Raw genomic sequence first — 12,264 nt, 5'->3', positions numbered from 1 at the left:
CAGGCTTATGGATAAGCTTCAGCTCATTCATGTCTTTCTTCGCTCTTAGATGTTAAAATTCATCGGGAAAAGAAAGCACAAGACACAGTCTCAGATCTTCTGGGTGAAATGACATACGTAGAGTCATCCATTTGCTTCCATACAGGACTTCATGTTTACATTAACCTCATAAAGAATTTCTCCACCTTGGCAAATAGAAGGCAAAGAGGAAAACTCATGTTTTCCTTAACCAGAACATCTGCAGCTGCTCCCTGAAATTACCCATTTGTGTTTAATAACAGTCTTTCTGAATATGGGGTCACCTAATTGATTCCAGGCCCCTGACTCACTGGAGGGCAGGTAAACTAAGGAGAGTGGGGGTGGAGGGGAAACAGCATGAGTTTCTTATAGGCAGATCTTTAGCCACCAAAGCCCTGCTGACTGTGGTTAAGCTGTATGGTACCAAAAGCTCACTGATTTTTGGGACTATGTAGTCAAAAAGGACTGTCATTTTCTTCTACAGTTGTTTCTAGATCCCATATGCAGTGTCTGCCTGCTGCAAAATATTACCTAGACAGCACTTAGAAGGACCTGGGCTTGATCATAAAAGTTTGCAAATCAGGGGAGTTTTTGCAGGAAAGCAGAGGCCGATGAATATTTCCTGTTTAGATAGTAACAAGAGCATCAGACTGCTCTTCACAGAATCACAGAATAGTGGAATCAGTTAGGTCAGAAAAGACCTCTGAGTTCATTGAATCTAAGCCATAGCCCAGCGCCACCCTGTCAACCAGACCATGGCCCTTGGTGCCACATCCAGTTTTTCCTTAAACCTCTCCAGGGATTGTGACCACACCATCACCCTGGGGAGCCCATTCCAATATTTAATCATTATTTCTGCAAGAAATTCCTCCTAATGTCCAACCTAAACTTCCCTGGGAATAGACCTCATCCTGTGCTTGTGGGGGTCCTCCTTTTTTATATGTATTGCAGAAGTGAATATAAAAATTGCAGATAATTTTAAGAAACAGACAGATTGTTTGTTGACTCCTGGTAGCATTCCAGCAGCTCACATTCCTATCTCTGCCCTGGTATAGGCTAGACATCAAAAACCATAACACGGGGACACATTTCATCAGAATGTTGATCTTTACAGACTACAGCTTTACTTAGTAGCATGCAAGAAGAAGCTAAAACTAAAATTTCATCTGCTAAACTTAAACAGAAGTTTGAGAGAATGTTTGGAAGAAGGCTGCAACAGGGATGGCATCAACAGAAATAGCTAAGTATAAATTTTACACAGTCTTAAGTGAGGCTTTTACAAATAATTTTCACTTAGTTTGATTAATCTTCCAGGCGATGAAAATTTATGAGAGGGTCCTCTTTTATCAAATAAAGGAGGAGAAATAAAAACTGTGTCATGTATACTTACTGTCCATTTCCTAGATCCCAGACCCTCACTTTGATACATACCCTGAAGGTATTTCAACCTTGATAAAATTCAGGCAAACTTCAGAGAAATCCTCAGATAATTCCACATCCTGGCCACCCTGCAACAAGGTAAACAAGAGCAAGGCCCTTGCATTTTCTGAGATTTTTGCGCATTTCTATGATCCCAACTTTCCTGAGAACTGCTCCACGTCATTGGAAAGATAGATAATTGCACTTTCACTAGGGGAAGTCTTATTTAGCCAATTCACTGTTAGGGTGTGACCCTTAAGTGAAGACATTTCATCATGTGGACATGTAAACATGTGACTTAATTTTGGATAGGCTCTGTTGTTTATCAGTTTTTAGTGAAAATAGTCATCATAGGGAAACAGAAGTAAATCTTCAGAGCAGTCAAAGGCATCCTCAAGAATTTACATGTTTGCAATGCCAGAGATATACTTGGCTCAATATAGACTCAACCATCAATTTCAAATTAAAAAAGATTTCTCCAGCTGCTGCCACATCTGTTGTCAGGACCTGCTGCTATGCCAGTGAATGCATTTAAGCAATCACTGCAAGTTTTTGTCTCTTTGTGTGCACAAGAAACAGAGATCCATCGGAGTCTGTGAGACAAACATTTATCAATGTGGAATATCAGAAGTGGATTTCAATCTAAATCAAAGATGCTAGGATATCAAAATCAGACTGGGAAAAATAGTATTACAATACCAAAATAATGTGCTAGTGAATGTCTCCGGAAGCTCAAAACAATATTAGGAAAATTTATGAAAAGTGACTCCAAGAAATAGAATTACAAACCTTCAGCTGCAAACAAAAAGGCTCATATGTGTAAATTGGCATGTGTGGCTGATTTCAGTTTGTTCATGTTTACTCTTGATGGATATGAATCCTCAAAGTTATCTGTACAGTATTGTAGTGTTTCTTGACATATATACGATTCTCACTAATTCTGTTTTTAAGCAGTATGTGAATTGAGAAATAAGGAAGTTCTCTGGAAATATTGTAAATAACTGGATGATTTCCTATAAAGGCATGAAGTTCACCTTATAAAATTGTAAAATCATGTCAGAGAAACAACCGGCTTAAGTATATATATATATTTTTATATATATAGGCACATACGCATACACACACATAAAGTATTTTTAAAATAATTAAGATTTTTTTATTTTGTTACACTCTGGTAAAAATCTTGGAGAGAGGAACAGACATGGAGTACGTTACAAATCATCTATTCAAGTCTTTAAGAGGCTGGATAACTTCTCTGCATGTAGTTGTTATACAGTCTTTAAAACTGCTCAATCCGTGAAGAATGCCAATAAAAACAACTCTCTTCAATGATTTTGTTTTCAGGTTGGTTCCTTCATCATGAATTTGCCTTTTGGCATCTTTCTTACTGTATGTTCATTGCACTAGTCAAACAAACGTACTGTCACAACCATCATAAAAAGTCAAGCATTCCGAGCTGAACAAATTGGTTTGCACCTGCCAAATACTGCACAATTGTTATTTTGGTACATTGGGCATTAAAGCAAAATCCATCAACAGAAAATTTGGAGAGGAAATAAAAATTCTTATCATCTGGGGAGGCCTAAAAGACCATCTACAGTGGTGGTTTCTGTGCCATGGTTTAATTTTGAAAGAACATTGTCTTATACTTTCAGTATTCGATTTTAATTCAGATACTCTTCTGAGGTGATAGAGGTGGTAGTCCAGATAATAAAGCTGCTATTACAGCTGTTCTTTCCATGCAGCTATTTCTGCACCTTAGTGCTCCATCTGGAGACTGAGGAACTCTCCATGGTGTGCACTGTCCTTATATCCAATAAACTGATAGTCCTAGTTCCAAGAAAGTGGCTGCTATCTGTGAACAGCAGGAAGCACAGGAGTACAAAGAAACTTTATCAAAAGGTTTATATTCAATGGACCTTTTCCTTTTCTCTTTTCTCTTTCCTGGATGCCTATTCTTCACTGAGGTGAAGAATACTGAAGTACTGCTTTCTAACTTATTTTTACTCATTCCATTCTTAGAATCCCAAATTCTAATCAGCATCTTTCCCTTTGAAAAGGAAATTGAAATGCAATTTCTACTGGAGAGTGTAAATCCATCTTTACTACAGAAGAGATACAATACACTTCTATCTTCCAGAAATTACTTTAGATTTCTCAATATGACATTAAAAATAAATAGATCATAAGGTTTTCTTAAACACGTACATATATGTCCCACCTATCCATATAGTTATCTGGACAGTTCTTTGAAGTGTATACAATGAGGATTTAATTAATAAATATTTGGTACCTACATCAGTACTTTTGTGGGTTTAGAGCAACTTTGCTCTGCAACAGAAACAGGAGCATTACCAGTAAGACTTTTCCATACATTTTCAGTAAAATGAGAATTCTTCTTTTTCAGAAATTTCACTACTATTATTACTACTATTATTCTACTGGTGTTTCAAATACAAGTCATGTCTAGAAATCGTAAGGAAATGAAGCAGAAAATGGTAGAGCACATAAAACTACAAATGCCATGTTTTCCTCCTGCAGATGCAAAACATTGAGGCCAGTTTGTAAAAGTTCCTACTTCACACTGAGGTGTTTGGAGCACCAGCTATGATAACTGTAATTCTGGCCTTCCATGTCAAAACTCTAATATAGAAAGGGGCTTTTGGGTACTATGGGTCATATAAGGTATGAGACATAACTATGTGATTTTTGCCTTCCTTTTTGATGAAAAGGAGATCCTCAAAAGTAGTAGCAAATGGAGGATGTCTGTTTAACTGTACAATAGCCTGCCTCCATCTATCAGTGGAGTTAAAAAAACATAAAAATAGAAGTGGGGTGAGTATTAGACCTTGATCAGAAATGTTTTCCCAGGCTATTTTTAACTGGTGCAGTGAAACTGCAAAGTACATGCTGTGTGACTATAGCAATTTTCAGTTATATTTCAGAAACATCAAAGGTAACGTCTTGTACTTCTCCTTTGGACCTGGAAATTGAAATAATAACAACGAGATGTGTTTCTTTAAATTTTCTGCATGACTGAGCTCACTAATTATGGAAGCTTAGTGTTGATGAATAGGTTAAGCTCAGTTGAAAATTAGTCTTTGCTCCCCAAGCACTTATTTGACTCAAGAAATTTCTTATATAATTAGATAAAAACTGATTTTCCTCAGTACTTAGGGAACCACACGTACTTATGAATAGTCAGTGCCAACACAAAGTTTGCCATTTAACTTTACTCATTTGCTTTTTTCTCTTGCTTCTTGGCAAAATTTATCAGTCTGGTTTCCTCTAACAGCAGGCTCAGAAGTTGTCCTTCTCATTGGGCCTTATTCTTCATGGTTGATATATCTTTGGAAGACAGAAACACAGCACAATAATTGTGTATTTAAATAGAACACGATTTTGCAATGTTGCAAACGCCAAAATAGAGAAAGTTCTGTTTTGGGTTGTGTCAATAATATGAACACTTCTAAAACAGATTCCAATTCTTACCTAAAATATGCATGTGCCTGTATCTTCTTTAACCCCACTTTTTTGTCTTTTTTCTTGTCTTGCTCTTGACTACTACCTAAGACCTTTCTTTAGAACTCACATTCCAAACTTTAGACTGCCAGAGAAGCAATTCTACCATGATGAAGCTGGCTATGAACCAGAGACTAACTGTTTTGTCTTTGCAGTACATTTTATGTTCACTCATCAGTCCTAAAAGTATTTGGACCAATCTGCTATAAGTCTGCTCCTTTAAACAAGTAGCTTTTGTGTACAGAGGAGCTCTGCAAACAGTGTCATCCACAGGTAGCTGCTGCCTTTTGCACTTGTGGTGCAAGGAGAAGCTGTGCACTTTCATAAAACTCCAAGGCGCACATGTGAAAAGTAAGAACAAACCCCAGCCTTTGAGCCCCATCCAAGATCAGCATTTCTTTTGAAACAGTTTCCTTTTGTGTGTTATTGCCAGAGGTAGACATGGGAATTGCATGGAAAACACCATAGTTAATTCAGCAATATTCTCTGCTGAGGAGGAGGAGGGGAAATCAAGAAATATAAGGGCTGGTGTGAAGGAACAAGGCTTTTTTGTAATCAGAGACAATAAGCGCAGCCTGTAATAATAGGTTTGTGATCCTAGAAGAGGGAAATTCACTATTTCCAATGCAAACAGGAAAGGTGACCATCTCTGTGTCACTCATGGTGCAAAGGGGTCAGTTTCTCCAGGACTCTTACTTTCAGAAGAAAGCATCTTATTTAATTATGAGCAGAATCCATTTCTCTATTCACAACATGAATACTCAATAAAGAGTGACACATTTTGATTGCAAGCAGCTGTTGCTATCTGATCAGGGGATATATTACAAATATTTTAGCAAGTGTTTCTCCTCCTCCTCTTTTCCCCCTAAGACTCTTACAAAGCTGATGCGTGACAGGGAAATGTATTCATATGTGCAGAAACTCCCCATGTCAAATCATCAGGCAGCAAGCAGTACCATTTCACAAGCACGCACATCAAATAGCACCTGTTAGAGTACAAACTCTGGTCACTAAAACCTTGACTAGAGTTTTAGTCTGTGAAGTTTGGAGGCAATGAGGAAGTTCAATCCCAGTTGACTGAACCTGAAACAAAAAGGTCTCTGTAAGCAAGAAGCTAGACCTCCATTATCTCTTTCCTTAGGTGCTCCACTGAGAATAGCATTGTCAAAATCAGAGATGTGATAATACTGCAGAAACAGGCTCTCTTTAAGTATTATTATGAGTGCTAGAAAATATTTTCTGTTGTAAATCAAGAAGAGGAAAAGAGCCTTAAACTCTCTGAGGGAGACAAGTTGTTTAAACAAAGTCCCTAACTCAGATCTGGAGGGGAGAGAGCAATCTACAGTGACAGAACTGCTAATCCTTAGTTTTAATTTGATTTACTACTTTCTTAACTTTGCCTGTAAACCCACGGAGGCAATAACTTCTTGCTTCATTTCATGCTGTTACTCTTCAACATGAATAAGGTGAGCAGGATGTGAACCATGCTGTTTTTCTGTAGAATAGATGTCACTTACATACAATATGTTTCAATCCAGATCCAAATTCTTAGTACATTCTCAGGTTCTCACTGAAAGGTAGAAATATAGTCCGTTATTGCTGACTTACTATGCACTTCAAAGAGGAAGTAAATCAGAAAACTTTGATGAAGGGAGTTCTTTTTTTTCTTTTATTATTTTTTTGGTGTGTACAGATGAATTAGCAAGGTGCTGCACATCTCCAAACCAGGTTTGCAGCCTATCAGCTCCCAGCAAGTCCATAAGACAGGGCAGGCACTGGCCTCTTCCCAGGAAATACTCTGTGTCATTCTGCCACCGACTGTATGGAAAAGGCAAGAATTCAGCACCTCACTTGATATCCTAGGCAGTTTGCTGCAATTTCAAGTTTTAATTTCAAGTTTTAATGAAAGTAAGCAATATTGATCTAATGAGGTTTTAAACCAGAAAATGTACAGCCTGTCAGCACATTCCATTCAAGTCGCAGGTGACTCTACAGCATATCAAGCAACCACTGGTGAGTACAGAGATGTTCATTCTGATTATTCTAGAACACCCTATTTTCTTAATATATACAGTAAACACTGTATAGAAATTTTTCTGAACATTTCTGCTCAAATAAACTTCTGTTGACTTGAATGCCTGGGAGGTGATTTCTGTAGGAGATTCCTCCAGGCATAAGGTGTTACACCTGCTTACTCTAGAAGAGAAAGCTAATCATGCTCCCATACATTTTCATTTAACTTGCCCCCTTTCTCAGCTGAAATGAATCATATAAGAAACTTCATCCTTATGATTTCTTCTTTGTATTCTTTATTTCTTTTGCTGTTAGGCTGTTCAGAGGTTATAAAGGTGTTAAAAGGGCTTGTGCTTGTTAGATTTGACCCTACAGAGCAATTTTGCTATTAAGGATCCCAAACAACTGTGAAGGACAAGAGGATTTGCTGGATTTCCTAATCCCTTTCTTCTTGGTAGATCTGTGCTAACTTAAGGTCCCACAAAAAAGAATTTGCAAGTTTTTAAGATTTTACTGCCTGGGAAACTCTCCAGTTCATTCTTTATCATCTACACTAAAAAGCTTGTTTTTATGAGATTAAAAGTTATTCAGCATTTTTAATGAACTTTCAGAACAAACAAACAAACAAAAAAAGAATTTAGTAATAAATTTTAAAAAACCAAATGTGAGAAGAAATATGAAATGCAAAACAGTAATCTAGGATGTAATTTTAACATTTTTAGGGGGAAATGTACTTCTAATTTATTCTTTCCAAATGCAACCTTTTTATTAGAGACTGAAAAGCAAATATGTAGCTAAATGATAATCTGATTAAAGTGATTTTCATGGCTCTGCAGACAACAGAGATCAATGTATGGAGCCTAGATATCTCTGGTGTCTAAATACCCTCCTCACCAAAGTTCAAAGCAGTATGAAAGAGACAAACTACTCAAGAACGATGAGGAAAGTGTCACGTGGTGTTGCATGGCTTGAAATATGCCTAACTATAAATACAACATACATTAACCAGGAAGCTTTCATGTAAGAAAACAACCATAGTTACAAGCTGCTATATATAGCAGCACTGACTTTGTTTCCTTCTTACCAGGAAATAGTTTTTATCTATTAATATTTAATGCTACATAGACCCTTTAAGGATAACAGACTTCATCTTGTGCACTTGGAAACTAGTGCTGCAGAGAAGAAAACCCTTTGTTTTTCTCTGCATGTCAGCATTCTAGAAAAATAAGTGAGAATCTCCACTTTTCTAGCTGACTGTCCTGTCAAAACAGGGCTTGAAAATGTAAACCAATATGCAGCAGGCTATTTCTGTTACTGCATTTTTCTTACAGATGGCTGGAGAGCAGGGGAACAGGCCAAGAAATGACTTATGCACAAATATGTACAAAGGAATGCACAGAAGCCCTTCAGTCAGAAACCAGTTACATTTGCAGTTAACTCAATGAAATCTTCCTGGTTATTTCTCCAAACCTGTAGGCTGGATCTTTGCTTTGTGGACAAGAATAGGTTTACATTTTTGTGGGGGAGGATGGGCATGTTTTGCAGGCTCAGACAGGCTCTGAATACTAACTCATGGGTGCAACCTATATATACATTTTGAAAGACTTTCTCTATCCATTTTTGGTCAAAATTGTCTTCTTTCCTTGTTCATTCTGACATAAGCTGCAGTGTTTCTGAATATTTAGGTTTGATATCTTGTTTGTTTGGGGACCAGATTGCTATGGAAGATTAGTGAATATTTGAGAAGTGGACAGTCATGTTAGAATGTTTCTGGTTAAGATGATGTTGAGGGATTTATCTTGATCCTGATATGACATTTGTCATTAATGCCACCTAAACAGCACTTTTTAAATTTCTGAAATGGAAAAATTATGATCTTTATATTGTTCAAATTGAAGTTATTTATGATGTCTTAATTTTTTCTGTGCTACTTTATGGATATTGTGAAATCTGAAAACATACTTATTTTTTATATTGTGTACTTATACATACACTAATATTTTGCCAAATAAATATCAATAACATGAAATTGCTCATTACATGGAAGTCATTTCCACACTGGCAACATCAGTGTAAAGCCATCAAAACAAAGTAGTGCTCCACTAACAGGCACTTCAGCTTTTTCCATTCAGGAGTGGCATTCCCTGGATTAGAGCTTCTCAGTAAATTATTTCTGTCTTCTGCATCCTACCTTTCCCAGATTCATGGCCTTCTACATCAGCCTTCTCAAGGACTGGTACTCTTTGCCATTTTATATCTCTTCATCCTCAGGGCTACTAACTGAGGCCACCACATACTGTAGCATTTCCTCTGCTACTGCTGACAGCCCCAGAACATGCCAGGGCATGAAGGTTATTTTTCATGTTTAATGAGGTGCTGTGATTATACTGGAATTTCTAGTGTTTGCTGTGATGTTAAAGAGTCACCCTGTCTGACACTGTAAATGAACTTTATTTGCAAAGTAAATATTTTCTCAGAGGTTTCATTTCCCAAAGAGCAAATTTGAAGCTGCTTAGCATTCATATGTACTGGTGTATGATTGTTCACTGGCCCATGTGCTCTATTCTGCAACATTCCTCAAGCCAAGAGCCAAACTAAATCACATAATTATAGTCACCTAGGTGACTCTTGGTAACCATGTCATTTACCTCATTACCTGATAAGTGTGGCTGTCCTATACTGTACTATGCTATACCCTGTGTTCTGTGTATCCACCAGTCAGTCCACATTCAATAGCTCTCTGGAATCTCAAGTTTTCCACTTGGTTAAAAAGCATGATGGCGATGAAAGCCTTGGAGTGGGTTATATCAGCACGACAGCAAAAACCCTGCTGCTGATTGGCCTCGGGGCAGGAGGGTGCAGCTGGCCACTGCCCAGGGAGCCCAGACAAAAGGTGCAAGTGGAGGGTGGTGGCCCATGCAAAAAAGTGAGCTTTACACATGTCACCTCATTTCTCAACCTTTCAAATGAAGAAACTTAATAGCTTTGTTCACAGTAGTGACGCTGGGAAATAAAGACATTAGTTGCTTGTAAGGTACTTGGAAATGCTCTGATTGAAGATACTGTGGAAGTACAAATTGTTTATTGTGCCTACAGCTAATATGTACCTGTGGGTTTGGCTTGCACAGAATAAATGATGTGTTACTAACACTGGCCAATTAACTGAATTTAAGGGTGTAAAGCAGACAGAGCACTCTGTATTTAATTTAGTTTCACCCTGATTTTTCTCTCTGCTTTTAGACAGGTGGGTGATGTGACCTTGTAGCCTTTTATTCCTCTAAAGTCTTTTTACCCTATTTTCTTAATTATATAAATTATATATATATATATAATTATTAATTTTATAAAAATATAATTTATAGCTGAAAATTATATTTATTTGACTGAAAATTTATTCTCTCATTCTATTTTTTTTTTTGTGAAAAAGACTTGATTATGATGATACTGAGTTTTATTGTATTAGTAAGTGGTACATTATTTTTTCCTTATTAAAAGTCTGATTTGAAGTATTTCATTCCATGTTTTCATAAATCTGTCCCTTGCCCTGAAAAATCATTGACTTACCATTAAGTATATTTTGTAATCAACAGGTTTGTTTGAAAAAAAATAAAATATTAATTTTCTACTGAAAAAATAAATTCATTGAAACTTTAAAAACTGTGGGAATGAAGTGTAACCACTATTTTCATTCTCAATATCCCCCTGAAAGCATGGGCTGCTCTTATTCCTTTGGCCAAATGTCAACAGATGTGTCTCCCAGCTTTCAAATTTGCTGTAAATAATACAAACTTCTTTGGTGTGATGAAAAACTAATCAACACCAAGTAAAAGACTTTCTGCTAACCCTGTTCCACTTGATTAAAAACTCTTTTTCATAGAAAGCTTTTTAAAGAAAGCTTCTCCTCTGTGTAGAGAGAAGGAACTCCTATTTTCTGGGTAAGATTAGCTATAGAAGTAGGGATAGCAGTTCCTGTTTGCAAAATAATTTTCTTTCCTTTACACAGGGAGGACTTTCCCTTAGAAACATGATGTCATTGGTTAATGACATTAATTAATGCCCCTTTTCATATAGTGGACATATCCCTACTTGCATTGAGACTGTAGATATGCTTGGATATACTTCTTCCAGGGACTCACTACTGAGCAGGGATCAAGCAAATCATCAAATGTCATAAAATAAGCAGCCATAAGAGTAGGATTACAGGGGATCTGTGGGCTTTACCAGGGGCGGTGAACACAGGGACAGTCAGACGACCAGAGCTCAAAGTGTGAATGAGTACAAGAAGGAAGGCGCAACTCAACTTGGAACAGTACCCTGTGCCACAGTCTCTGTAAATTGCTCACTAAATAGACAGCTTGGGATGGTTGGTTTTATTTCACAAAGAGGAGCTCTCTCCTGTTATAACTACTTATGTCATGCAACTAACTGCAAACCATAGGAAACAAACAGCATACTAGATTTATGCAGAAGGCTTTTGTTAAGCAGATTCCTTTTACTTACCAGCCTCAGCAAAGAGCCCTGCTATGTATTTTGTATGATTGCTCCATAACATGAAATATTGACAAAAATGCAGATTCTGTTTGAAGATAATATAAGGATTTCTTGTGTGGGATCTACATCTTAAACAGCAATTCAACATGTTGTTTACTAAATTATGCTCTCTGTTCATATGTTTCAACACAGTGCAAACCTTGAAAAGACAAAATGTTTACTTGTAAGGTGTTTTAGACATTTACATGCTTCACAGAAAGAGTACACCTGACAAAATATATTCCTTCATATATTTGAATTGTAATAGTATTAAATTATTTTTGAAGGGACTGGAGAAGAACCAGAGGACCCAGAATTCTCTGGATTTTTAAGCCTCTGGTGCACTCTGATACCCACTGCACTTTTTTCCATACTCATATCTGGGTATCCTAGAGTGAGGAACAAGAGGAGGGCAATAGTGTCTACAGCTCCAAAACACTGTCTGTGTCTTTCTCTCCTTCCTTCCTTCCTTCCTTCCTTCCTTCCTTCCTTCCTTCCTTCCTTCCTTCCTTCCTTACTTCCTTCCGCCACTTCCTTCCGCCACTTCCTTCCGCCACTTCCGCCACTTCCTTCCGCCACTTCCTTCCGCCACTTCCTTCCTTCCATCCTTCCGCCACTTCCTTCCGCCACTTCCTTCCTTCCGCCACTTCCTTCCTTCCTTCCGCCACTTCCTTCCTTCCTTCCTTCCGCCACTTCCTTCCTTCCTTCCGCCACTTCCTTCCTTCCTTCCTTCCTTCCTTCCTTCCTTCCTTCCTTCCTTCC

This window comes from Zonotrichia leucophrys, chromosome Z (genome assembly GCF_028769735.1).
Source record: "Zonotrichia leucophrys gambelii isolate GWCS_2022_RI chromosome Z, RI_Zleu_2.0, whole genome shotgun sequence".
Taxonomy (NCBI): Eukaryota; Metazoa; Chordata; class Aves; order Passeriformes; family Passerellidae; genus Zonotrichia; species Zonotrichia leucophrys.
Note: the sequence above shows the minus strand (reverse complement) of the source record.